Genomic DNA, 27,356 nt, shown 5'->3' with positions numbered 1-27,356 from the left:
AGGAGCAAGATGTTGACATTTTGACTAAGGCATTGTCAAAGTGTAAATTTGAGTTCCACAAAGATAGGATCGGGGTGGCAGATACTCCCTTTCTTGTTGAGAGGAGTGTTGAAAATAGCAACAAGAAATGCTAAAAATAAAAATGATAAAAATAGCATTGCTATAGATAGCATTTCAGGATATATTCCGATTTTGATTTTTCCTTGAATCAAAATTGAGAATTAAAATTCGAATTTAGTCTCACCAGTTGTTTGACAAATAATTAATTAATTCATCTTGAGTAAATTAGTTAGAGAAATTCAAACATGAAGTCTATGTGAAGACATGCAACAATTATCCCTTTGATTGAGGAAGCTATCCCTTAATTAAGGAGATAAGGATGAGTTGTAATTAGTTATCTCAGTTAATTGAGGTAAGTCCAGTTAAATTAGTTCCAAATAGTTTGTGGAACTAATTGCGAGTTCAATCAGTTAATGCATGCATGCATGCAACTAGTTTTCTCCAATTAACTGAATATTCTTTCATAAATAACTCATGCATGCTAGTTTAGACAACGACCTAGTTGAGATTGAAGGTAGGGACAATGTACTATCAGTTGGTAGAATATTCCCATGTGAATATCTCTTGCATGTAGAAGGAATTCATTGCTTGAGGATTACGCAGTTACTACAAAGGTCAGAGCAGTGTGTGAGGTGATTATTACACATGTGGCAGCTGGAGGACCTAGGAGAAACTGCGCAAGGAAATAGGAGGCTTGGAGGACTGAAGGAAGGCATATGCGTTGTCTATTCTGTCTATGAGTAGTAGTGAGGGATTGTACAGAGAGCTGGATAGCTTGAGAGCTAAATCTTTATGTAATCCTGAGATATTTCCACTTGTATGATAATACAGATAGTGGGGTTTTTAGTTGAGGCTTTCCCTAGAGTATTCTTCTGTGTTTCATGTGTGATTGAATCTTCTTCTCTGTTATATCTGTTCTGTTTGATATTGCTCAAAATCGATTAAGCTTCTGCAAGTTTGATTGTAGAAGTAGATTAAGTATTTTGCTTTAGTACATTGCATAATTAGTTTAATCTACAGTGAGAATTTCTACAAGCTGAATATGAGAGAGTATTTTTTCTGGACAATCACATGATTGTAATACAAATGGGTGGTGCTGATGTTATATTAGGGGTCGAATGGTTACAATCATTGGGAACAATGACCTTTAATTTTCAATATCTCTTCATAAGGTTTACCTCAAAAGGAAAGGAAATTGAACTTATAGGTATCTAATTGAATCCCTCTAAAGTCATGAGATCTAATGGAATGACAAAATTACTCAAATAGGGGCACCAAGGTGTAATGGCACAATTATGTTTACTAAATGTTTAAAATTCAATATCATCTATTTCAAGGGATCCCCATAAAGTTGTTAACAATCATTTAAAGGTATTTGGATTAATGCCTAAGGGTCTTTCAACTAATCGAGATTATGACCATGGTATTATATTTCCACTGAGAAGTGCACTAGAGGTAAATGAAGAAGGGGAAATAATGTTAGAAGTAGAAAAAATCCTTGAAGAAACGATCAATCATCCCAGAGAACTGTCATTTGTGGAGTACATCATAAAAAAGGAACCTTTGAATGGAAGAGATGACATGGAGAATTGACTTATTCTCCAGAATCACTAGTAGTTAGTCAAGTGTTGAGGAAAGCATCCGTTTGAAGTGGAGAGGCATGTTAAGCCCTATATAAGGCCCATATTAACCCTATAACCCCTTATTCATCCTTAGACATGGAGTGATTATATTTTTATTGTTATATTGTTATGTAGGCTAGAAACCTTCATGGTCCCATTTTGTTATAATTGTAGCCCTTGTCTCATATTCATATATATATATATTCTTAGAAGCATCAAATATTGTCTTGTACATTGTATTCATTGTAAAAGAAGGTTAACCCCTCGAAGGGAACTATATTTATTGGTTTCTTATCATTTTTAAGTCACAAGGTTCATCGAAAAAGTAGTGGACATTGCATGTTACCTAGTAAAAATATCACCCTCATCAACATTAGTTGATAAGAATCCACATGAGTTATGGAATGGTAAGAACCCATCTCTTAAAAAACAATCTCACATGCCAATCACTTACATCACTTAAACAAGTGTATCATAATAAAGAGAATGTATTCATCATATCAGTCATCATCATCACCATTTCACTCAGTCTAATGTCTTCATTAGGTCATTAGGCTTTCAAGGTCCATCTTCATTTCATGCATAAAATCCAGCATAGGATGAGTTGTGATAAGTAGCTCTTTTCAATAATTTTTTATGAGGTTTCATAGGTGCTTCATGGTTACAATATCAAGGTTCCAAAAGGAAGAAGTTTCACTGTTCAAAAAGGTAAGAGAAATTCAGATTTCAAGTCTCCAAAGTGGCCAAGTTTAAAAGGGTGAAAGTCATGTTTTGAAAAGGTATGTGGGGCCCATTTTCACACAAAAGAAGATCATACTATGCTAATAAAAGCCCAAAAAGTCCCAAACACATTTCATTTGCACCCTCACATCCTTTGTTCATTGAGTTCTCTCCTCCTTTGGTGAAAAAACATGGGTTTTCTAGCTAAAATTGGCAAAAATCTCCTGGTGCTGCGCTTTTGTGACCTGCGTTGCACTTTGGCGCTGCGCTTCTGCCAATGGCGCTACACTTGGGACAGAATGGCCCGAAACTTTCCAAAACTCACCCAAACTTCAAATTTAAGCTTGAATTTTCATTCTTTGTTCTTCTAAGCTGTTTAACAAGTAAGTACCATCATCTTACTCACTTTTTTCATTTGGAAAAGCAAGTGCAAATGGTGAGTTTTGTTCTTCTAGGGTTTATGTGAAATTTCATACTTCAAATCTAGTGCAAATGAAGGGTTTTGTTAGATATTCCATTTCAATCTTTAAAATTTTCCATCTCATACCTTTGAATTTACTAAAAAAATTTTTGTTGATAATTTTCTACCTTAACCATACCCCTCCTAGAGAATACATGCAATAATTGCATTGATTTGAAAAACAAAAGATATCAAATTGAATTGAAAGGAATTATTACCCAATTCCTTTACCTACCCTACATACTTGGCTATCATCACATGCATTCTCAGCTAAGATATTTTCAAGAGCTTAGCTAGCATCTTAGCATACTTGATTTTGCAACATTCAGAATCCCCTGAAATGATATTAACCTCACATATCATTCACAACTCTACCATTTCATCTACTTACACACAAGTTTCAATGAATATTTATGAAGGAAATTTGTATTATGCATCCAATTTACACATTCAAACAATGACTTCAATTATGCACCCAAGCATGTGCGTATACATCTTGTCATGCATGTGTCATACTTGCACATAGTACATGTTATTCATACAAATTGTTTTTTAAATTTATTTTTTCGCCTATCTTGTTTTCAATCATTCACATGACAAGTCTCATAAGCAAAAGCATAAGAACACTACTTTATTTCATGTGATAATTAATAACAAGAGATCTCTCTTGGAAATTTTCCATATGAAAATTCCACGTAACATGAAATTCATTAGGTAACCTTACTATATTACCCAAAGCATAGCAATTACCAATTTCTACTTGCTTATCATTCACACATTCATATTATTCTCATGAATAGTATATATCAGCTAAGCATAATTTTCAGTTAAGGAAATCTCCCTTCTTAAGCCATTTTCTTCGTTGTATATGTGGTTCATATTGACCCAGTCAAGCTCTCCTTGGTTGTTTTCTTTTATATAGATCTACCTTCTAATGGAACTCTACAAGGTAATATTCTAATCTGATTAGGAATTTCATCACATGAATAAACATAATAATTTTATTAAACAAAGAAATATTTTTTCTCAATTTCTTAGTAGGCTAACAATCCAAATTTCTTCCTTGTAAAAACTATGGGGTCCCTCCCCCTTGCACTCATGTGCATATCAACTGTCTCAACACACATTATGTTAGTACAATTGTCTTAGAACATGATAATTCCTTCATGCAATCTCACAAGCATATACTCATATCATGCACTTATTTAAGAATTCAAACAATTCTTTAAGTGTGCATAAAATTAAAGAGTCATAATCAATAATTTTTAGAACACTTATCTGGAGAAAAAAATTGACTAGAATAAAACCTCTTATTTTCTCTTAGCCATAGGCTCTATTACTCTTGCTTTTTTCAACAATGGGTCCTTAGGCTGGGCCACGACTCCAAAAATACATCGACTTACCAAGCACCAAGTATGATACATAACTAATATTGAACACAAATAAGGTCAAGGTACCAATATTGGTAGGCTCCAACCAACAATTTGACATCTTCCCACTATCCCACTCAACCCAAGGTAGTGAAACTGACCTTATTTGATCATAATAGTTCTTTGGGTTAAGCCACACTCCTTTTAGGGTCTCCAACTTGGGTTGGCCAAGGATGTCTCAGAGCCTTGGGGCTTATAGGAGTTTCATCTACCTTCAGGACTCTAGGTACTCTCCAAACTCCGCACACAAAAAATTGTCCCTAAAAGGTAGTTTCCTTTGATCCCGACCTTTGATTTCTAATCCTCATTTCATATATTGTGGGAATTCCATGTAGTTATTCCATCTTTAAGCTTTTTAGGTCCTTCATATCCTTAATGGATGGATATTGACATTAAATCTGATATGAAGAGATCTCAATAATTTTTGAACAAGAGTTTCTTCATAAAACTTTTCATTAAGACCTTTAATGGTGTTTACCACTTCATCAACTATAAGAAAAAAGGCTACAATATTTTAATCTTCATTCATCTTTATACTTTCAAACCTTATAGTATGGGTGTTTGAAGTTTATCTTTTTTTACGTTATGGTATTTTTCATAGCTACTCAGGAGTTCACCCCAAATATCGTTGGCATATTTACGATGCGTTAATTTAATTAATTTTAATTCGACAAGACCACACATAATTATATTCATTTCCTTTGCATTGTTTGTAAAATATCTTCTTCCATCTGTATCTATTGGAAGAGTTTCTAGATTTATGTATCCATCTTCAATAAACACCCAAATATCAACACCAAGAGACATTAAATACAAAGCCATTCTTATTCCCATAAAAAAGTGGAGCTTTGCTTGAGAAGGATCCATCCTGAATGGCCATTAACTCCCTTAAGATCTACCTTCCAATTGTTAGACGTTCCTGAAGGAACCCACTCTGATACCAATTGTAGGATTTAACAATTATACTAAGAGCGGGGGGTGAATTAGTGTAAGAGAATTTTATACTTATTTAAATCATTTAATCACAAAAAAATACACCAGTCACATAAGAGAATTGAACAAAACATTACATGGAAACCCATCCAGGAGAAAACCATAAAACATCCTTTTTTTGATATGATTGAATCAAGAACCAACATATCGTTACAATATTTGTAGGCACCAACCTATGGGAGATACAAATCCCGTTAGGTTTGAAATCATCAACTCGCTAGAGGCTCCAACTCCCTGAGATTTACAAGCATTGACTTGCAAGAGAAACCAATGCCCTATGGATTTGTTGATCCAATGAGGTGCCTCGTCTTGTTCTTGTATTAACATCGACTTTTAATTCAAATATCCTTTCTTTATTTTATTTTCTCTACAATGTCCTTCTCTTTTTGATTTATTGGAATTCTTCTCCCATGTTTCACAATAAAACACTCTTTTCTACACAATCCTTACTAAACTAGATCTTACACTTCTTATCTTCACACATGCTGTTTATGCAATTTTTCTCAAATCTTCCACCACATTTCCTTTGGTATTTTTTCCCATCACTTTCAGGACCAAATATCTACATATCTAATGTCTCTTCACACAATTTTCACATTTACTTCCCATTTTACCTTTCCACATGCACATAATATTCTTATGTGAGTGTTTTCCTCACTCTCATTTCCTAATGGTGTACATGCTCTCTCTCTCCCTCTCTATTTCTTGTTGACTTCACCCACGTGGGATTTGAACTTTTAATCTCATATTTTACACAATAATTCATAACATGGTGATCACCAATTGACCTATCCCCGTGGGTTGGGCATATATGCTCTAATCACCTCTTATTTTCTAACTTCATGTTTCTATTTATAGATTTTTCACATGCTCATTTATCCATTTGGATCTATCTCCACACCTTTTATTTCCTCAGAGGTTTTTCTTTGAGTGTTATGGAATCGTTTCTTGTAACCACATTCCCTGTGATATTTGATAGCTAAAACCATGACCTCTCTCAACAACAACTTCCCCATTTATTATCTTGAAACCAATACACTAGAAGCTTTTATGGAACACTACTTTTCCATGGATCTTAGGTTTTTTGAAACATTCCCATCCATATACAACACCATCACTAAAGTTCATAGACTATTAAATAGAATTCACCAGATGGAATTCCTTCCCATTTGCAACAAATTACAACCATGTTTTCTATTAATTTTACGTTTTTACCCTTGGGACGATCCATTATCATTTCAATTTCACCATACAAAGTTATGATGACAGAAACAAAACTAATGCCAATCCTGAATGTTCTATAGTTGACGACTAATTTTCCTATTACTTTAAGACTTCTCCCTTCAGGATGATCCACTTGCCATTCCACTTGATTCTTCAATGCTTTGATGACCTGAGGCCTAATATGGGACCCACCATTTTTGTGTATGTGTTGTCATTAGGTTTCTATCTTTGAACGGTAAAGAATCATAATTTGTAACAAGTAAAGACTTTGCCACACAAAGTCATGGCATAGATCTTGATATATTTATGTTCAAATCATGCCAACATGGACCAATCACTAATTACCACATGTTATTATACCACACGTCCTTGCATGTCACCTTCCACCTATCCAATTAGAGACCAAAGACACCAAAACTAAGTGCCACATTTCATAGCTTCACGTTTCCATGTCATCTCAGGCTTCCCATCCCTCCTCCTCATCTCGAGAGCTAACCTCCTTGGATTCTCATCTCAGATTACTTGTCTTGTATTGTCATCATGGGAGATAACCTCCTTGGCCTTATTATCCATTGGCTCCCTTGACCTTCTTGGAATCTAGTCTTCGGCATGAGACCCCTCCTGAGCTTACTACCCAATAGACCCAATATGATTGGCCATTTATTAATGGTAGGATTTTTTCCCATCATTTTAAAAGAGAGAAATAAATAATTGAAGTGCAACGATTTACTATTTTTCCTCCTTGACCTTCTTAACTTGCTTCCTTTTTATTTTTTAGCATTCTTGGCCTTAAGATCAATGACCTTCTGCTTTTTCGGCCTTATCGACATTGACATCAACGAAAACACTGTCAACACTATGGTGGTGTGTTTTCTACTTGGAATTTTTACAATAGATTCTACAAGGCCTCTTATTCTTGCTTCCCATCATTTTCCACCTACTTTCATCATGTTCTTGAATTGGTTTCCTAATTTCTTACAATAATGGGATATTTTTTTGTTATTTTGCAAACTTGTCAACAATTTTCTTGATCTCCATCTCACCTATAGACCTTTTATACATCTCTAATTTATTAAATATAAAATCCCTTCTTCTAACAATTTGGTTTTTAACTAGATCCGATAGATGATAACCAAATCCACCATTTGAATACCCTAGAAAAATACATTTCATGAATTTATCACCTAAATTAGTTTTATGTTCTTTGGGGATATTCCTAAATGCTTCATATCCAAAAAATATCAGGTGAGAATAGTTTACTTTTTTACTGGTCCAAACTTCTTCATGAATACCACCATCCACAGTTGTAGTAGGTGATCGATTGATTAAGTAACAAGATGTCCTTATTAATTTTGATCAATAATTCTTTTCAAATTAAGAATTTGACAACATACTCCTCAACTTCTCCACGATAGTGTGATTTATCCTTTCTATAATATCATTCTATTGAGTAGTACTAGGGATCATTTTCTCATGTTTTATGCTAAAAATATTACAATAATACTTGAATGCATTAAAGAAATATTCTCCATTGTTATATGTCCTCAAACGCTTGAGTAGTTTGTTAGTCTCTCTTTCAATAACAACTGTATGGAATTTTTGAAATATCTCAAAGACGCCATCTTTTATTTTCATGGGGTAGACCCTAACCTTCTTGGATATAACATCTATGAATGTGAAAAAATATGGGATTCCTCCTAAAGACTTGATATTGAATGGCTCAAACACATTGGAGTGTATTAATTTTAATATATTTTTTTTCCTTTCATGGCCACCTCTCATAAATTGAAATATTTTTTGCCTAACATATATACAATATTCACAAAGGTCAAGTTCATAGGATTCAAACTAGGAAGTAGTTTTTTTTTACCAACAAGGACATTTAGGCCCTTTTCGCTCATGTGACCCAAACACTTATGCCAAAAATATATTGATTTTTATTCTTTTGAAATAGTAGCAACATCTTACGTTTATGTCACTTCCCTCAATGTATAAAATTTTCTTATCTTGAATCCTATATCCATGATCAATGAACCTTTACTAATTTTCTATCCACCTTTACCAAAGTTTCTAGAGTAGCCTCCATCATCTATTCATCCCATAGATATCAAGCTCATACACAACTTTGGGACATGCATAACATTTTTTAGAAAGATATTTTTTCCATCCTTTGTATTGATTAAGACATATCCCACTCTAATAATATCATACAAGTGATTGTTTCCCATATGCACCGTACCATAATCGCCAACTTCATATGCAACAAAATTATTTTTGCATGGATTTACATGGTGAGATGCCACGTAATTAAGTACCCAATTAATTCTATTGCTATAAGTATATAATCATGCCTCTTCTACTACAAAAATAAATAAGGCATCACCTTTTGAGACTACAGTGGTAATCTCACCTTCATTTGTGTTTCTTTATTTTTGATTTGTGTTGGTCAAATTTATGTTCCTTCTGTACTTTCTTCTAGACCTAAGAATCTATTTTCTTGTGTCTTAATTCACAATGAAAAAAGGTTAGTTGACCTATTCTTTGTTTTGATCTTCCTCTTGATCTTAAACACCCCTATTTATTATGTTCAATTTTCCTTCCATGATTATCTACAACTAGAGCTTCTCCTCCTTGGTTTTATATAATTGATTTGCAATGTGACTCCTTATTCATTATTCTACTACTAACATCATCAAAATATAGGGTTCCTATAAGTCTTGAAGTGCTCATAGCTACTATAAAATTCTCCTTGATGTTCATGGAGAACATGAATATCATGGACCTAATTTCATCATGTAGAACAATTTTGATAGAGTCAAGTTGAATGATAATTACATTAAATTTGTTTCCTGCAACTAAAGAACCCTCCTTCATATTTAGATTATAGATTAAGAAAATTTTGTTTAATGTCATGTTTTTCTCATACAATTCATGCATATCCATAGTCCTTTTTTTGTCTTCTCACTAGCCTTATTGAAGTAGGTATTCTTTGCTAAGTATTACTAGATTGTAGCAATGACCTTCCTATCTAAAAATTTTCAAGATTCATCCATCATCAATGAGGGTTTCTTTGCCACTCCTTCAATTAGAAAATATTGATCCTTCATGTAATAGGTCCCCATCTTAATCCTGACCATAAAACATGTTAAGAGGAGATGGTTACTATATTGACCCAATATCCAAGGGGCTCTTATGGAAATGGGGTGTAAAATTTTCGATCTTTTTAGCTCACTTAAACCATGAGTTTGACATCACCAATGCATTCATCTCGTAAAGATGATTCTGACGATATAAAACTTTACGGACCATTGGATCAAGAGATGTGACCATTTAAAATTTCAATGAATTAAAAAGTTCCACATCATCAATATGACCATGTGGCAACCACATGGCCATCCCCACCTAGCTAATATCCCAGTGCCACTTTCCATATATTTATTGTTTTCCAATGCGTTCATGGGTTTGGGTTCCACACCCTACGTTGCGCAATAATATGCAGCCTTATAAGCTTGACCCTTCTCCCCGTGTGATTTATTGTGATCTTCTAGGTACTAGACCTTTGAGCTAATGTCATCGTGGGTTTCCTTTGGCTGTTCATCTTTATCTAACTTGATGTTAGCCACATGTTACAATGGTGTTCTCTCTTGGTCACAAATTTGGTCACATGTGGTGCAAAACAAATCAAATGACGTTGAGATTAAATGACAAGAATATATCCTCTAGTCGAGAAGGCGCCATTGGAGAAGATTACAATAAGGAACAAGGCAATAATGTATTGCGTAAGCCAAAGATACTGTTAGTTGGTATAAGGGAATTCTTCCCTTCACTCTTATACAAGCACCCTCCCCATTCCACAACCATGATTAAAGCATGCATGAAGGGGATTAAATATTGCATTTGGGTGAAGGAAGCACCTGTAAATAATGTATATATATATATCTATATATATATATATATATATATATATATATATATATATATATATATATATATATATATATATATATATATATATATATATATATATATATATATATATATATATAGATATATATCTATCTATCTATCTAGATATAGATATATATAAACATAAGTACGTGTGTGCAATCCCACATATGTAGAAGCTTTGACCTCTTGAGCTTGGATACTGAACAAGGTGTAATAGCCAATTTGTAACCAATAGAATAAACAGAACAAGGATTTTCCCATTGATAATCACTAAGGCCCATTAGACATAATTACAAGTTTGTTGTGACTCAGGGGCCGATGAGATTCCTTGATAAATGTTAATAACATAAATCAACCCATCCCATATCGGTGATCCACAGGTATCTAGGGTCATTAATAAACATACAACAACTCATGAAACAAACATAACACGTACAATTCCCAAATTCTTATAAGAACACATGTCACAGGTAGACATAAGACCTTTGTGCCCACTCAATTTACAGGTAGGAATCATACATTTGAGCATTAATATTACCATCACTATAGGCCTATAACCCACACAATATTTACATAGATGGCCTATATAAGAACCAATGCTCCGTAACATTAGTGTGTCATTGTGCTATTGCAAATAACAAAGACAAAATAATAATCACAAGTACATCATATGTTGTTAATTATATTATAAGAGTTTTAGTAACTGAGAGGGGGACTCTAACTCTCCACCCAATTGTAGACAACTCTAGCCAAGCCTTACTTGCAACTGTCACCCCGAGTCGGATTCCAAAGCTTGAGGAGGGATGCTTCTGAGTAATTTTTGATCAACCAACACAATTGAACAGGATGTCACAAGGCCCTCACAACCTTCATCCACTAGCTAAGATCCTTGTAACTCATAGAATTCAAACATAAACATAGTCATGATAACATTTCCCTATGCAGAGAAGTCCAACTCACTTTCAGGAGAAGAGATCCACAATTGGGAAGGTTCAAATGTGGTCAAGTTTCCTATGGGTGAGAAACAAGTTTTCTAGGTGGATCCACAATGAGTCAAGCACCAAAGTTCCAGCCCCCAAGGCACTCTTGGTGGTTCAAAAACAGGCTCACAAGCGCCAATGTGACTCTCCCAGTTCGAAAATTTCACAAACCCCAAGTTTCCAGTGGATACTCCTACCTTACAAGAAATCTTTCTCCCTAAAACCAATCACCAACGAGCCTCTTTCTGAGGTTTCCATAGTTGGTGCCCCATTTTTTAGGGCTCAATTTAGTGTCAAGATTCCTTTTCCTCTTGATTCTCTCTATGTTTCTACTCTGCTTGCCCATGTGTTGTGTTTTCGGCTAAATGTTTTCCTTTTGCCTCACTTTTGCAACTCTCCCAGTTGAAAGCTCCCTTGTTTTAGAAAATGGATTAATTTCCCTTGTTTCCTTTACAACTTGTGAAACAACCGCTCATTGGACAATGTAGTCCATGCTACTCTTAATTTTTCTGTCCTTTTCTTTTCTTGTAGTTGACTAAAGGACACTTGGGCTAGTCCTTCCATTTTAGTTGGATTCAATGCAGAATCAACAAATTAAGTTTTTTTTCAACCAACCAAATTTGTTTTAGTAAAGAACAACCATTTCCTCAAGCAACCCCTTTTCTCAAGCAATGAAATTTGTGTCCCTTTCTCATTTATTTAGAGAAACTACAATTATTTACAAGAGGGGAAAATGTTAACTGGGGGATATCATACTTCAAAATTAATATATCCTCCATTTGTGATTTCCATAGGGCGAAATTGACTACATTCAACTTATCCATATTACTTATTGTAATTGTCTCCATACTACTTAACAAACCTAGCTTACCAATAATATATAAGATTTACATGGAAAACCCCACATTGAGAAAAGCCATGGAGAAGGATTAGTATCTTTATTTAATTAAAATAGGAAAATACACATACCCAATCGCTTCTCACTCACCCAATTTTACTATGGAGGAATTGTAGCTTGCAAATAGAATTTGTTACAATACAATGAAATAATGCCATGTATTATTAATACCATGTACCCAAACAAACATAACCCATTTAAATCCTTCCATAACATTCCAAAAACATAAAGTATATATATTTTACATAAATTATATATGTTTTATTTTAATTTGATTTTATGTCACATAAAAATAACTCAAAAAATATTTAGCTAATTTTAAAAAATAATACTACAATTTACAAAGACAATTAAATAACTAACTTCACAACATTTTTCAAAAAATATTTATCTAATATTAAAAAAATAATACTAAATTTAAAAAGACAATTAAATAACTAACTTCACAACATTTTTCAAAAAATGAAAACTCAAAAAATTATTTATCTAATCATAAAAAATAATACTAAATTTAAAAAGAATTAAATAACTAACTTCACAACATTTCCGAAAAAAATGAAAATTGTATTAAATGATGAAATGGAAATCATAACATCCACACTCCTAGTGGGCCCTCTTGATCATGATTTTAAATGATGTCACCCTCTTGATAATGATTTCAAATGGTGTCACCAAACCAAGATAACACAAAGCTCCAATAGGAATCATGGTTGAGAAGAGACAATGTTTCCTTGACAAATGTGTGTTTTGTGGCATTTGTTTGAGTTGGAAATGGACATGAAAATATTATCAAGTGGGGTAGGGGTTGTGGGGCTCCTAACTCTACCTATCACGTTCCATGAATTTAGTAGTGTGATCAAAACAAAATCATTTACTTTAATTCCTTATTAGTTTTCTTATCTATAATGACCAAAAAATTATTTCAAATTTATCTTTTGTTCTATATAACATGGAAAATTACATGGCTTGGTAATTAATAGGAAGCTTAGGAAAAAGGATGACTATTTTTCTCATAATTTAGCTTTCCATCTAGTTCATATATGAGGGCGTAGAGCATCAAAGAGAGTGCTTAGTCATTGGTAATTTGGACTATTAAGTGGGTCTTGAATGATGAGTAAACAAAAAAAAGAAGAAATGGCTCATTTATTAGGGTAATTTTGAGGTTTGAAATGGGCCTCCTAAGAAAAATGTACAACTGAAATAAACTTTATAAGAACTAATAGGATTCAAGATGATGATGGCAACCATGGATGATGATTCACCATTTTTGGAGTAAAAAAGTAAAAATATTAAAAAATAATAAAATAATATTTTCAACTCGTATTTTCAACTTATATCCCTAAGGTTTTACTTTAATTTCAAGTGGGAGTACTCATTTGATGCAAAATTTAGTTCCTCATCCAAGGAGTACCCATGTTGCATACTTTCAATGGAACTTGCTACACGAAAAATGAGAAATACAAAAAAGCGTGATTGCAATCACATTTTTCATGTAGTAGTGTCCATCGAAAGTATGCAATATGGGTACTCCTTGGATGATGAATCAAATTTTGCATCCAACGAGTGTTTCCACTCGGAATTTGAGTAAAACCCATAGTGAGATAAGTTGAAAATACGAGTTGAAAAAATAGTTTTTCTTTTTTTCCCTCTAAAATTTGATGACTTAATCTAATCTTATATTTTTTTTTCCAATATTATTTTATAATTTCTTTAGGAGGCTCATTTTAGACCTCAAAATTCCCCTAATGATTATTATCCCTAATTTTTTGTTAGGTTGGATAACGAGTACCACATTATGGAGATTATTGGCATGACCACCCATTCATCATCAAAAGGGAAAATTGAAAGAATACCATTATATGAGAAGAACGATATATTTATACTTAAGAAAAATCATACTGAATAAAACCAAAAATTTCGTTGGCCTTTAGAAAAGAGAGGACTATTTCTAAAGGACTTTAGGGAGGCCCTAATGATTCATAGGGAAAAATAGTTAGAATCAAAGGTTTTTCAAAAATATCTCACATATTTGGTGGATTACAATCCACAGGGGCTTCACTCGATAAACCTCTGACATATCATGTGTGTTTGTGGCATACTAAACAATACCCTTAATTTGACTACATATTGGAAAATACCACTAAAAATCACATTATTTAACTCCCTACCAATATGAACCCAATACACCTTCCCAATTAAAAAGCCCCTAATTTCACTAGATATTGTAGGTATCCATTTTTTCGTTAACATTTTTTTATACCCTTTTATATTTTTTCATTAACTTTGAGCTCCATATTTTATGCTTTCCAATATAAAAACCCTTTTATTATGTCATTTTTTCCTCAATATATATCCCCTAATATGAATGCACGTGGTATGGTATTGCTCCCCCAATGAAGCTCCCATGTTACAATCATCCTTAAGAATCCTTCACATGCACATGAGTTACTTATTATCACTTTAAAGAGCTTTATTAAATTTGTGTGGTTAGTGAGGACTCTACAATACCATTTGGAAAAGAATAATCTAGGGTTAGGTGGCATGCTAAGAAACACAATGGAATCAGTTATGGAAATCCTAAATGGATTTTAATTTTTTAGTCTTACTATGTTTCTTAATTAAGATTATTGCATCGAGAGACGCTTTACAAGCTAGTATATGGGAGATGTGTTGGTGTAATGTAATAAAGTATGTAAACTTTTTTACAACTCTGCTTGATATGTTGAATTTATAAGATAGAAAGTATTTGTAAACATTATATGTTGGCTCAATTAAATAATTATAAAAGGTTAAAAGTCACCTAGATTTTGATATGGAGATATATTGTAGTGTTTGTAAAAAGTTAAAAGCAATTAAAATAATAAAACTCAATTTTTTATATTATAATTTTGTTTTTATTAATGTTGGGTTGTGTTATATTCTTTCCACGTAGTTAATAGGGGGTTTGAAGGGCACCCGTAACCCCACTTTATGGGGTCCGGGGCAGCGCTCCGGAAAATTTTGGTTTTGGACCATATGTTAGGTTGGGCGGACCCACCTATGGTTTTGTGCATGATTTTCGCACATGTTTTTTGGACGCGATGGTTTTCGGTCCATGGTATTGGACACGATGGTTTTTGGTCCATGGTATTGGATGCTTCGGCATGTATAAATATGTATTGTAACATTGAAAGGAACATAATGAAAAATCAAGCTGGTAGTCCCGGTTTTGGGATCCAGGGAAAAATCTCTGTGCATATGTGTTTTATGGGTTATGCTCTCGCATTGTTTATTTTCTTTGTTTAAGAATTCGTATGTAGGTAATTTCTGTACTTAAAACCTACATTTGGTATCAGAGCTGTTTTGGCTTCAAGGGGACGCCTTTGTTGCTGAGGGGTTTCGCGCGGGCCTGTGGTAGACCCTGTTTAGTGGGAGATCTGCGAGATCGATTTTGGTGGTGAAAGAAGATGGCGAGCAGTGGACAGATAGAGATTGAGAAGTTCAATGGTCAGAATTTTGAGTTGTGGAAACTCAAGATGGAGGATCTGTTGGTGGATAAAGATCAGTGGATCGCGGTAGATCCGGGTACTAAACCATCGGGAGTGACCGATGACGAATGGAAGAAGTTGGATCGGAAGGCAAAGAGCACAATACAATTGTGTGTCTCGGATTCAGTATTGCTGAATGTATCAGGGGAAGCTACGGCAAAGGCTTTGTGGGTCAAGTTAGGGACTTTGTACCAATCGAAGTCTCTGGTGAATAAACTGTTCCTGCGGAAAAAACTGTATAACCTGAGGATGAAAGATGGAGACTCGGTGACAGAGCATATGAATGCGTTTAATACTGTGGTAAGTCAGTTATTATCTGTTGATATTAAAATTTCAGATGAAGATAAGTGCATCAGTCTATTGTGTTCTCTACCAGATTCGTGGGATAGTCTGGTTATTGCAATAGGTAGCAATGTAACTGCTTTGCAGTTTGATGAAATAGTCTCAGCCTTGCTGACGGAGGAGATGAGACGGAAAAATATGGACAACCAGAATGGTGATGCCTTGTCTGTACGAGGACGGTCCTAGAACAGAAACAAAAATAAGTCATCGAGTGGGAGATCTAAATCTAGAGGGCGATCTAAATCTCCAGGAAAACCTACAAAGGTGGTGTGCTGGAAATGCGGAAAGGAAGGGCACTTCAGAAGGGATTGTAAATCTAAAGCTCCTGATAAAGGAAAGGGATCTGATGATGCTCCTTCTGCAGAGGCAAAAACCACCTCAGATGAAGGTGGGGATGTGTACTTGGCTTCTTCAAGTACACATGTAGATCATGAGGCATGGTTGATTGACTCAGGTGCATCCTTTCACTTCACTCCCCATAGAGAGTGGTTCTGCGAGTATGAGAAATACGATGGTGGTGATGTCTTCTTAGGAGATGATAAGAAGGCTAGAATCATTGGTCGGGGAAAAGTAAAGTTGAAGTTGCAAGGTGGAAGGGTTAGAACACTTCCAGGTGTTCTACATATTCCTGCATTGGCCAGAAATCTGATTTCTGTAAGAAAGTTGGATGATGCAGGTGTAAATACGATGTTCGAGAAAGATACCTGCAAGATGGTTCGAGGAGCACTGATATTAATGCGGGGAGTTCGGATTGGAACTTTGTACAAGCTACAAGGTAGCACTGTTGTTGATGGGTGCAATAGTTCTATGGTTCTTGAAAATGGAGTAGAAAATCTAGTGGTCTCTGGAGAGAAGACCATGTTGTGGCATCAAAGGCTTGGACATATAGGAGAGAAGGGCCTTCGAATACTTCATGGTAAAGGTATGGTAGAAGGTATGAATGATAGCTCTCTGGATTTTGATTTCTATGAAAATTGTGTGTATGGGAAGCAGAATCGGGTGAGTTTCCCCTCTGATGGTAAGAGGACGAAACAGATATTAGAGCTTGTGAACAGTGATGTGTTTGGACCTGTGAAGGTTCCATCACTGGGTAAGTCTGTGTACTATGTATCATTCATAGATGACTTCTCAAGGAATACATGGATATATTTCCTTAAGAAGAAATCTGAAGTCTTTGACAGGTTTAAAGAATTTAAGGCTCTGGTGGAAAATCAGACCGAGAAGAAGATAAAGGTGCTGAGGACAGATAATGGTGGAGAATTTTGCAGCAAGGAATTTGAAGAATTTTGTAAGAAGTGTGGTATAGCACGATAGAAGACTACTCCATATACACCTCAGCAAAATGGAGTCGCAGAAAGAATGAACAAGACATTGATGGAAAGGGCAAGAAGCATGCTCAGTGGTGCCGGGTTAGGACAGGAATTCTGGGCAGAGGCGGTGGATACTACATGTTACCTGATCAAAAGATCACGTTCATCAGCGTTGGAGGATAAGACTCCACAAGAAGTATGGACTGGTAAGAAACCCTCTCTTTCACATCTAAGGGTATTTGGATGTGATGCATATGTACATGTTCCAAAGGAGAAACGAACCAAGTTGGATAGTAAATCTGAAAAGTGCATCTTTATTGGGTATAAGGATGGTTTAAAGGGTTATAAGCTTTGGAACCCAGTCACACGGAAGGTTGTGTACAGCCAAGATGTGTTGTTCAAAGAGGTAAAAGATGTTATTCAACATGAAGTCCAACCAAAGGAACCTGAGAAGATAGAGTTTGAGCCAAAGGAGGAAGAATCAGACTTTGCAACAGAGGAGGAATCAGAAGATGAAGAGCCACAAACTCCAGCTGTGAGAAGATCAGTTCGAGAAAGAAGGCAGCCAAAAAGGTATAGTCCATCTGCTTTCAGTTCAAATTTTGCTTTGTCTGTTACTGATGATGATCCCAGAAATGTGAAGGAAGCAGTGGATTCAGAGGATGGAAAACTCTGGAAAGAGGCCATGGTCGATGAAATGGCATCTTTGCACAAAAATGAGGCTTGGGATTTGGTGGAGTTGCCGGCTGGAAGGAAACCCATTGGCAGCAAATGGGTGTTCAAGAAGAAGACAAATGCAGAAGGAAAGGTGGAGAAATACAAAGCTCAGTTGGTAGCAAAAGGTTATTCCCAAGTGCCGGGAATTGATTTTGGTGATATTTTTTCTCCTGTTGCCAAGGTAACTTCTATTAGATTACTTTTATCTGTTGCTACTGCTTTTGATTTTGAGGTAGAACAGATGGATGTGAAGACAACGTTTCTTCACGGGGATTTGGAAGAGGAAATCTACATGAAGCAACCTGAAGGCTTTGCGGTGAAGGGTAAGAAAGAACTGGTATGCAAGTTAAAGAAGTCTCTGTATGGGTTAAAATAGTCACCAAGGATGTGGTATCATAAATTTGATACATTTATACGAGGACTTGGCTTCACCAGAAGCAAAGCAGATCATTGTGTGTATTTAAATTAATTGGTGACCGTATTATTTATCTGGTCTTGTATGTGGATGATATGTTGCTGGTTGGAAATGACAAAGAAATTATCCAGGATTTGAAGGCCCAATTGTCCTCCAAATTTGACATGAAAGATCTTGGTGCTGCAAACTATATTTTGGGCATGGAGATTTAAAAGAGATCGGTCAAAGAGGAAGATCTGGTTAAACCAGAGGAAGTATGTCGAGACAATACTCCAGAGGTTTAATATGTAGGATAGTAAACCGGTGAAGGTTCCTATTCCTGTAGGTGTGAGGTTATCTGCTGAACAGTGTCCCAAGACACAAGAAGAGGAAGAGGACATGTCCCGTGTTCCATGTGCAAGTGCAGTGGGTAGCCTGATGTATGCAATGGTCTGTACTAGACTAGACATTGCACATGCAGTGGGAGTATTGAGCAGGTTTATGTCAAAACTTGGGAAGGAGCACTGGACAACAGTGAAGCGGGTTTTCAGGTATTTGCGTGGCACTAGTGATTATGGTTTGTGCTACCAAGGAAGACCAGGATTGGACAGAGTGTTGGATATTCATGGCTTTGTTGATGCAGACTGGGCTGGAGATCTGGATTAGAGAAGATCTACAAGTGGGTATGTGTTTAACCTATTTGGAGGTGCAGTCAGTTGGATGAGTAAGAAACAATCTGTAGTGGCACTATCAACTACAGAGGCAGAATACATGGCAACCACTCATGCAAGCAAGGAAGAAGTTTGGTTGCAGAGATTGTGTTCAAGTATGGGGTTAGTACAGGGAGCTATAAGAATAGACTGTGACAGCCAAAGTGCAATTTTCTTGGCAAAGAACCCTGCTTATCATTCAAAGACAAAGCACATTGATGTTCAATATCACTTTGTAAGGGATATGATAGAAGACAGAAAGGTGTTGCTGGTAAAGGTGGAAACTTTGAAGAATACTGCAGATGCATTGACAAAATATGTGAGCTCTGAGAAATTCTCTTGGTGTAGAGAAGCAATGGGAATCTCAGGGATGAAAAATGACTAAGCTCTCCTGTGGCCCCCTGTGGAAAGAAAACAACAAGTGGGAGATTGTTGGGTTGTGTTATATTCTTTCCATGTAGTTAATAGGGGGTTTGAAGGGCACCCGTAACCCCACTTTATGGGGTCTGGGGCAGCGCCGTGGAAAATTTTGGTTTTGGACCATATGTTAGGTTAGGCGGACCCACCTATGGTTTTGTGCATGATTTTCGCACATGTTTTTTGGACGCGATGGTTTTCAGTCCATGGTATTGGACGCGATGGTTTTCGGTCCATGGTATTGGATGCTTCGGCATGTATAAATATGTATTGTAACATTGAAAGGAACATAATGAAAAATCAAGCTGGTAGTCCCGGTTTTGGGATCCAGGGAAAAATCTCTGTGCATATGTGTTTTATGGGTTATGCTCTCGCATTGTTTATTTTCTTTGTTTAAGAATTCGTATGCAGGTAATTTCTGTACAGGGTTAAAACCTACAATTAATAAAATTATGAGTCACTTTTTAGATAAAATAAAATCATAATATACCTATCACATTAAACTATATAACATATAAGTAGTAGCTATAATTTAAGATCCACTTTTTCCTCATAAATTAAAATAATGATTCTATAACCATATTTAAATTTAATTAATAACCACATAAAAATTAATATTTTTTTGTTTGTTTGTCAAGTGATCTGTGTTTATAAATTTAATTTATATCGACATTTTGATTATTTAAATTTTTTAATATTGAGTATTTTTAATAAAATTGATGGCATAAATCATTGTACTTCTAATAAATTTTAGTAAAAGGATTAGGGTAAGTTACATGCTGGCATGGAACTATCTAATTGTATTAAATTTCAAATTGATGATGATTATGATAATGATTAATGTTCACTAAGATCAAATTTAGCTTATTAAGCCTTAAAAGGATAAGGGATTGTTTAAATTTATTTAAATTTTTATTTATGTATTCCAAAAGAATTAAGAGAAGAAATCTATAGTTTTGTTGAGTTATAATGTTACAAAAATTGGTCTTGTGACAAATTTTTTATTGAGATGTAATCTAGGCATAGACATTCAAGGAGAAGGTGCTTTTCATATTCAACTTTCTTAATTTCACAAATATGGAAAATTATTCCATTCCACAAAGTTTTGCAAAATTGTCCAATGCTCAATTCTATTATCGAGTTCATGAAAATTTGTTCTTATTTTGACAATGTTGATTTTCTTCATTACACTAGTCAAAATAGAAAGATACTTTTGATATTATAGATTAGGGTTTATCACCTTCGTGTAATATATTAATTTTTGATTTTCCCCATTACCTTTTTATCATATCATAATTTCTCTTTAATCTAGATGTAATAATATTTTTAATATTGTTCTTACTTTGCAGTATGATATATTCCTTTCTTCCCAAATGGTTTAGCAATATAATTTGTATCCTTATGCCATCCCTGCTTAAGTCAAATATGGTTTTGGCTAGAGTTTGAAACAATTTCAGGAGGCGTTTTGTTGTCCATGTTGTTCAACTTGTTCTTATACATTATATACATAGCCATATCCATATTTTCAATGGAGGAATCACTCACTTTTGTGAGGAAGATAGAATAAGGTGTATTACCTTTAATTTTGAGATTATAATTTATAAAATTTGTTTGGATCTACTTTATTTTCTTGCATAGCACTTTAGAAATACTATGTCTCTAATATTTGGATCTATTCCAAATAAACAAGTAATGAGAGTCAAATAGGAGTGTCTTCTTATTCTATAATCAAAGGTTTGCTTATTTATTGTTGTTTTCAAGCCCATAGTCATTTTTTAATGCTATAGGTTCAGTTGAGCTTATAATGAATATACTTTATAAGATATTTGTATGGCGGCACTTTATCCAAGTTGTTATCATATATGAAAAATTTGTAGGTGAGCTAGATTTGATTATCAGAATTTTCATTATGTGAGTATTAATACTCATACTTATATTGGAGTAGAAATCCTTGAATACTCTTAGTTGCTTGTAAATATAATAGGGATTCCTCACCATAAGAATAATATCCTTATCATAAAGGAAAAGAATGATGTCTATATGGCAAACCAAAATAACGACTCTATTAGTGAGAATTAGGTTTGTAAAATTTTCTTCTTACAAACAATTTTCTCACTTATCTATAAATTATTTTATTAAGTTTAATTTTTACATAAATTAAATTATGATAAAGAAATTATTATTAATAAAATAAAATTTAAGAGAACTAAATGTTGATATATAAATTCATAACCAATAAAATTTAAAAATACTTAACGAAACTAGACATAAATAAATTTAAGTATAACTGATTTTCTCTTTCATTGATCTAAAAATCGATCATCCTTCAACACTTTGCAAGTTTTGATAAAGGTATTCAAAAGTTAACTTAGTTTGTAACTTGTTCAACTGTGAATAGCTAATTTTAAATGAACTTAAAGATGAAACAAAATCATATTCAATCCAGCATGGTAAAAATGAAGAAGAGAACAACTATGTGATAATTAAGTTCACGCCTATTTAGCTACGTCTCTAGGCCTTGATCTAATGGCAAGGCTGCTTTACTGATCTCAACAACAAAAATAGTACATTACAAATCTTCGACTCGTAGAGTAAACCTCCATCTGGAGTGGCATTGTTTCTCCTTCAAAGAAATGCTCTACTTCATAGAACTCTCACTCATAAGTTGACTCCCTTTACAAAAGAAATGATAGAGCCAAAAGAAAAGGACTCTGTCACTAAATGTGCTAACATGTCCTTGTACTCATTCTGAAATCAAGAAGCACAAATCCAACTACTTCTTAATGCAGTGTCGAAATGGTCTATTCGCACAATCATATTGAGAATAGACTAAAAAATGGATACTCTAATGAAGAAACATATGTTGCAGATGCATTCAGAAGGCTTGAAAACTCCTATCTAGGCTCTTTCTGTGCTAAAACGGGTTTCCATATGGCCTCCTAAAAGGAAAAAACAATCTTTTTTTGCAACACAAAAGGACTTGGCTCTGCAAATGTTTCAACATAAATTGCTCAAATCACAAAAAAATGTTTCCATTATGTCCAAAACACCCAAAAACCCTTGTGTAGGCTCTTATTGGGCTCAAAAAAGTTGAAAAATGACCAAGTTAGGTCTCTTTCTCCATTTCTCTACTATCTGTCTTGCAAAATGACAAAACTAGCTAACCAGACAACGAACTCATCTTTTGGCAGGTCTGTTGGGCCACGATTTTGCTCAGGATCAATGTTTATTCTGGTGCCAGCGATGTAATTTTTCAGATGGTTAAAACACAGCATTAAGCCTTAACATCGATTATTTAGCTCCTAGTGTCAGTCATATGGTGACCCATGTGGCCAAGGGCGTGGGTGATAGGCCACTCGCACACTGACACTCTGCCCCTAGTTGTGTTAAAATCCATGTGGCCCGGGGTTGGGCCACACAATGGCCCTAGCCTTTGAGACCTCCATCGTCCATTGTGCTCTACATATATGAGTTATAAGGTGGCCTTGGGCCGGTCGTGGGCCAGGTGCCTCACGTCTTGCCTTTTCCGCATAGTTCTCAGACATGTGGTATGCCATGTGGCTCGGGGCTAGGCCACATGCCCTCCCCCTCCACCTTTACTTCACATTATGGTCACATGTTATGGCATAAGACCCAGGGCCAGGACTGATCGGGCGAGCTCGTCGGCCTGACCCCTCCCCAAAACTCGTCAACCGTTACTCGTTAACATTAACTGTAAACTGTTATATGTTAATAAACACATGCATAGTCTATTGGTAAGAAAATTGGTTGTTACGTCGGAGGTCACAAGGTTGAACCCCACTGGGTTGGTCGAACCCTAAACCATATTTTATATGGGAACTGAGGGCCATGTGGTGCCCTCCCATTGGGCCATGTAGCGCATCCTAATTGGACCACTCAAAAATCAACAACCAATAAAATTCTACCAACACAGTCTGTATGACCTGCCACATGTCAACACGTGATTAGTCCATGATGTATGGTCATAGTCACTTGCTGATGTTAGTGCCATGTCACCTATACGACCTGCCTAGTCAAAAACCCAGTCAACCTTGCAAGTTGACTTTTTAGTTATTTGCCAAAAACTTTAGAACGTGATAACTTTGACATACAATGTTGGATTAAGGCAATTTAAGCGTTGTTGGAATCAAAATGACAAGATCTACGATTTGGCACTAGTTTTAGGCAATTGTGAGAACTTTTATTTTTGGGCATATTTTTGATCCCCTGGATCATTCCTCCCCACTGGAAACTTTTGGACCACCAAAAGTCTACTTTTACTCAACAAGTAAGTGAGGGTAAAACTTTCTCACTTTCTTGATCTCGATCCACCTTGATTTACTGGGATTGGTACTCTTGAGCCCCACTCAAAGATACTCCACATTGCCTCCATGTGAAGTCCTGATTCTCCTGTCAAGTATTGAGTCTTCCTACAACTCATATAAAAATTTAGGAGAAAAATATTCAATAGATGGACTATGAACATTCTCTTCATGATCATCAATCATTGAAGGCTCATACAATATTTACCTTAAAGTCTTTCCTTGCTGATATACAACCAAACTTGATCTCCCACATGGAAATAAATATTATCTCGATGCTTTTCATACCTTGCTTTGTACTTGGGTTTGTTTTTCTCAATCTTCTCTTGTACTCTTTAATGCACTAGCTACATTTATTCAAGGAAATGCTTGGTTGTGTCCACATCACTATTTTCATCTACTGCAATATCATTACCAAAGATGAAATCCAAAAGAGACTTTGGCAAATAACCTAAACAAGTTTCAACTAGAGACACTTGTGTAGATGAGTGCTTGGCAAGATTGTAGGCATGATGGATGTAATGAAAATTATCATCCAAAATATTAGGATGCTTACCACAAGATCCATGAATGAAATGCATTTTTTACAACATGTAATACATTTGACTCTCAAATTCCCATACAAATGGACTCATCAACAAGCCAAAATAGCATAAAATTCCAAAGAAAACACTAACACATATAAGTGACTTATCCATAACATCAATTTTACAAAATACCCAGTTGTGGGGATATGTGACATACGGAAAGAAACAAAATGCAATATTTATCTAGACAAATAGTCGAACCATTTCTTACCCAATCAAGTTAGGGAGCTTTCTTTCTACATTTCGCTTTCCTCTGGAGCTGCTTCAGGGATGGGTACAACATGCCTACCATTTTAATCTAAATTTTATTCCTCACGTGATTTTATGACATGTTTTTCCTTCTTTGGATGAAGATATGGATGCAACTTCCAACATTTCTTAATACAATGGCCGCTTATATTGCAATGAGTACAATATTTTTTGTGAGAATTTCTTGGCAAAAATATCTTTGAACATGGAAGAATATCTTCCTTATCGTTAATCAAGGTTGTCATTGATGTCAATATGGCATTGTTGAAGGATAAAACCTAATTAATTCCTTAGTTTACAAGAAACCATAACATTGAGAAAACCCTAATTGCTTGGTGTTATAGACATTTTTGGGCACTGCAACTCCAATAAAACATGTCCATAAACCAAGGACTCCTAAGTCCCTAAAAGTGTTGTTCCATCCCCTAAAAGAACAAGGTCAGCTGATTACATCATCTCCAAGAAGTTCTCCATGAAAAACTACTCAGAACTGGTCAAAACTGGACCATCTCACCTGCTCCATGGTCAAAGTGCGTTGCATCCCACCTAAATGCACACGGGAGGTGCGATGCATACTGAAAATCCCTTCTATGGGGTGCGATGGGCGAGAGTGGACAAATGGCAGAGTCAATTTGCGAGGTGGAGGATCATGGAATCTTCCAGAAGCTTCTCCTGTGACACTTGCCTCTTTGCATTCCCCCAGGGATGAGTAAGAGATCATCAATCTCCAAGCGGAATCAAGAACTATCAGAGAGAGGACACTAATCAAATCTCAGAAGCTGACTCACCTCAGTGCAATCATCTATATATGGATCCCTCATCCCAGAGATCCGGAGGCTGGAATTTTGTATCTTGTAAGGAAGTGCTGCTGGTTTCTTGGTGTAACATCATAGTGTTGGGTGATCTAAGCTTTTCATGAGGTGAAGAAGGGCTTTCTTGCTGAGAGGATGATGTTGGGTCAGAACAATTGGTTGTAATCCTCTTTGCTATTCTTGATATTAATAAAGCTATTCAAGTTTTCCTCCACATTCTTGTTTGATTGATGATATATGCATTTTTGTGGTCAATATATATCTGGTCCTATATTGTTTATGATAGTAGATCTCTGTTCTTGGATAGTGTTATGCTGCTTTGATTCCACAGGTGGTCTTTGAAGCTGGGTAGACGAGGAAGCGAGTGGCAAAGATCTATCAGAAGGGAGAGGAATCAAGCAAGGAACCAAGCGCAAGAGAGAGGTTGGTCTCCTTTGTTCCCCTCTTATCTAATTCTCATAAAGGAAAACGAAAGTAGTTTTAGTTTGTTTGTTTCTAAGATAGCTACCAGTCTTAGTGGGACTAGCAGCTCTACATAGACACTAGATTTCCCGATAAAAAAATGGCGACTCCACTGGGGAGCGAATAGATTGTTTGTTTTTCTATATTTGTTTGCTTTATAAACTTATAGACGGAGCTTGAAGTCAAGCCAGCTAGCCTTCGAACTGCATTTGCTATGCAAGTGCAAAGTAGATCAATGCTGCTTCAGTCTATCTCCGAGTTTTGTTTATGAACTAAACAATCGATTTACAAGCTCTCTAATTGCCCTTGTGGTGGCTCTGGTAACCTCCTTAGATCTACCCCTGTGATTTATTTACTGATTATCACTTGCTCGGCCTAAATCCCTGAACTGTGCTGCAAACTGTGATCAAGAGCCAGATCAAAAGTCTCGCACTGTACCATCGCACCCTCTCTTCAAGGATATCAGTATGCATCGCACTTCCCATGTGCTGTAGGTGGGAATTAATAGCATATTCAATATCCAGATATTATAATATTTCTTATAAATCAATTATGTTAAATCGAATATTTATTTATATAATATAAAAACTATTTCTATACTTAGAAATAATATATATGATAAAATCATAAACTTATCAAAATAATTCTTTGATCAAGATCAAAGGGAGTTTTAATATGATAAAAGTACTTGGTCTATGCATACTGGAATCCCTGTGTAACAGGTACGCTGATCAAAGAAGGCTAATTTTGCCTCCAGACTTTGGTTTTTCTTCACTCTTTTCAGCTCTATTAAGGAGTTTTGCTGTCTGTAGTCAATATACCTCTGTGGAAACCCCCTTCCTTGCCATTATTCCACCTCCATTGTGCAAATAATTGTAAATGTTTTTATGTATTGTGAGCCATTCTCAGTTCTCTTTTACAAAGAAGTAGCGTAATTGAATTGTTGTTTCTTGATTTGGAAGTGTCGCAAGTGTCATTTTTAGTCATAAAAGAGAATCCGATTGTTCTTGATAGTCGATTACACTGTTACTCTTGTATTTGATTTGAATTAGTAGTTTTTCAAGTGTCGAAAGCAAGTTTTCCATTCCAAATCGCAAAGTGTCGTCATTGTCTTCATTTTGTCTTGGAAAGAAGCTTGTTAGTAATGTCGCTTTGAAAAATAATTCATATTT

Source organism: Pinus tabuliformis, chromosome 1_2 (genome assembly GCF_031772625.1).
Source record: "Pinus tabuliformis cultivar Carrire ecotype Pingquan chromosome 1_2, CPIR1, whole genome shotgun sequence".
Lineage (NCBI taxonomy): Eukaryota > Viridiplantae > Streptophyta > Pinopsida > Pinales > Pinaceae > Pinus > Pinus tabuliformis.
The sequence above is the reverse complement of the archived record's forward strand: the minus strand, read 5'-3'. Positions refer to the sequence as shown.